Below are 3366 nucleotides of genomic sequence, written 5' to 3'. Positions count from 1 at the left end.
AATTTTGAAAAAGATAAGAAGATAAGAAGTTAGATAAGATATTTTGAAATCAAATTTTAAAAAAGATAAAATAAAAAGATAAGATTAAAAAGATAAGATTTTTAAGAAAAAGATATTTTGAAAAAGATTTAATTTTTGAAATTACTTAACTAACAAGAAACTACAAGATAAGATTCTAGAACTTAAAGATTGAACCTTTCTTAATAAGAAAGTAACAAACTTCAAATTTTTGAACCAATCACATTAATTGTTAGCTAATTTTTGAAAATTTGATCTAAAGATAAGAAAAAGATTTTGAAAATAATTTAAAAAAGATTTTTGAAATTTTCGAAAAATAGAAAAAATTGAAAAAGATATAGCACTAGTTGAGGGTGAGAATGCTGAGTCATGGTCTTTCTTTCTTTCCCACCTCCGTGAGCACGTGACACCTCAACCGGGTTTGTTAGTTATTTCAGATAGGCATAACGGCATCAAGGCAGCACTTGAAGCACCTGATGGGGGATGGCTACCTCCGTCTGCATACCGGGCATTCTGCATTTGACACGTTGCAGCGAATTTCGCCCTCACCTTCAAGGGCAAAGATGCCCGGAGGCTTCTTGTGAACGCCGCATATGCGAAGACCGAGGTGGAGTTTGACTACTGGTTCGACATCCTGCGCTCTGAGAATCCGGCAATGTGTGACTGGGCGAACCGAATTGAGTATTCGTTGTGGACACAGTACTGTGACGAGGGTCAGAGATTCGGGCACATGACGACGAATATCTCGGAGTGTGTCAATTCAATCCTGAAGGGGGTAAGAAACCTCCCTGTTTGCTCGCTGGTGAAGGCCACATACGGAAGGCTAGTAGAGCTATTTGTCCGTAAGGGTAGGGAGGCCGAGGCTCAGATGGGTACTGGACAACAATTCAGTCAATACCTAGTAAAGTGTATCGAGGCCAACCTGAAGACAGCCAGGTGCTTCATGGTGACTGTTTATGACAGGGATAACTCGGAGTACACCGTGGCTGAGACGACTCCGACAGGTTCATTCTCACTTGGTACGTACAGGGTTTCACTAGGGTCTAAGACTTGTGATTGTGGATACTTCCAAGCACTTCATTTCCCGTGTCCTCACGCACTGGCCTACTGTGCTTATTCACGTCTTACATGGCAGCCTTACGTCCACCAGGTCTATCGCCTTAGTTCCGTTTTCGGTGTCTATCAGATGGGATTTACACCACCCATTCCAGAGGGTTTCTGGCCACCTTATGCCGGGCCAACCGTTATACCGGATCCGAACATGAGGCGTGCGAGGGAGGGTCATCCAAGATCCACACGCATTCGCACCAACATGGATGATGCAGATCCGAACCGGCCAAAGAGTTGTGGCCTCTGCAGGCAGCCAGAGCACACTCGTCGTAGTTGTCCACACGCCGGAGGACCCAGCATGACTGCTGGGAATTAATGGGAGAGTTGGTTTGTTTGTTTTTATTTCTTTTACCATCAGCACATGTATTTTATTTCAGTTAGCAACCATTGTTGTATGTGAAACTAAGTTGTATTCTATAAGTGATGAAACTTGTAATTCGTACCACATATGTATGTTGAATGTCTTTATAATTATGGAATTTAGTTACCAAAACAAACTACACTATCTGATGGGATGACTGATAATACATAACATAACATCAAAGTAACTGCTTGATGAACAAAAACATTAAGGAAACCATAGATAACACTGATAACCAACAATGAAGGTACATAATAGAAACATAACAACACGACATACACCACAATCCATAAATCATCTAAATAGGTGCGACCCCGTGCCACAACGGCGTGGCACCCGTGTCCTGTAACCCCTACGTATAAGTGGCTCCTGATCCTCAATCGAGTCGTCGCTGTCCTCCGGAACTGGGTGTGTCGGGGTCCTGGGCGGAACATGCACCGGTCTGGATGATGACGGGCCAGCAACTGAATGTGACCCCAAAGTATGGGCCGATGCTGGCGTCCCACCCATGGCAAAAGTATGCGCAGGAGGCACTGTGGCAGGCTTGTTCAGATCTACATCTAGCGGTGCCTGTGTCCCTGTCATGTGAACCCGTCCTGGTGCAGCCTCATCCTCCTGCATGATGGTCCGGATATCCTCAAGGAAATGCGGTCCACCGAACTCGGCCATAATGCCCTCACTAGTCATGAAGTCTGGAAACATCGAGCCCGGACTCACCCATGGAGTACTCTCCTGAAGGGTCTGATCGTCACCGGGAACACCTACGAAATAATCTCCAAGAGGTCCACCCCCAAGCCCAGCGTCAGTGTCAGTCGTGGGATCTCCAAAGTGACTCGTGGGATCTCCCATACCAGATCCATGCCACTCACCATCATGCCCGCCCTGATGGGCCCTATCAACCCCCGCAACATCACCTCCTCCAGCTGCACCCCCCAGCCTGATGGGCACCCTCTCTAGCAGCAGGCACCCTCCTCCTGCCTCCACGACCACGCCGTCTCACGCCACCCCTAACTGCGTCCTGGACGTCATCCATAGCATGATATAGCCTGATCTACCCAATTCCACTCACGCTGGCTACGACGTGTCCCGACTCGTGCTCTCCTCTCAATACGACGTCTGTCAGGAACATCGTCGACTCGGTCCATATCTGGTACTCGACCTGCACCCCTCTGCATCGCCTCATCCGGAATAGGAATACCTCTAGGATCCCCCAATAACATCTCCGGTGACAGGAATCTCTTTCTGTGCTGATACCACCATGTCAAGAAATCATGCGAGGGACCGGGGTCGGGCACGATGTCGAACTGTAAAATGTGCTCCGCACACTCCTGCCAGTGAAGATGCCACTCAGCTAAGTGCGCCGGGAACCAACGGTCACTGGTGGACGAAATTGTGATCCATGTTCTAACTATTTTGAGATGAAAGCTTTATTATGGCACTGGTTGAATTCACAACTCCGTTCAACTAACCAGCAAGTGTACTGGGTCGTCCAAGTAATAAACCTTACGTGAGTAAGGGTCGATCCCACAGAGATTGTTGGTATGAAGCAAGCTATGGTCACCTTGTAAATCTCAGTTAGGCAGATTAAAATGGTTTATGGGTTTCGAAAATAGAAATAAGAGAATAGATTATAAAAAGGATAGAAGACTTATGCAGATTCATTGGTGGGAATTTCAGATAAGCGAATGGAGATGCTGCATGGCTCAAGGACGCCTGCTCTCCTACTGCTTCTACTCAATCCTTCTTACTCCTTTCCATGGCAAGCTTTGTATAGGGGTTCACCATCAACTGTGGCTACTTTCAATCCTCTCGGGAAAATGATCCTATGCACTGTCACTGCACGGCTAATCGTCTGGAGGCATCACCCATGGCTGATG

Source organism: Arachis duranensis, chromosome 4 (assembly GCF_000817695.3).
Source record: "Arachis duranensis cultivar V14167 chromosome 4, aradu.V14167.gnm2.J7QH, whole genome shotgun sequence".
NCBI lineage: Eukaryota > Viridiplantae > Streptophyta > Magnoliopsida > Fabales > Fabaceae > Arachis > Arachis duranensis.
Note: the sequence above shows the minus strand (reverse complement) of the source record.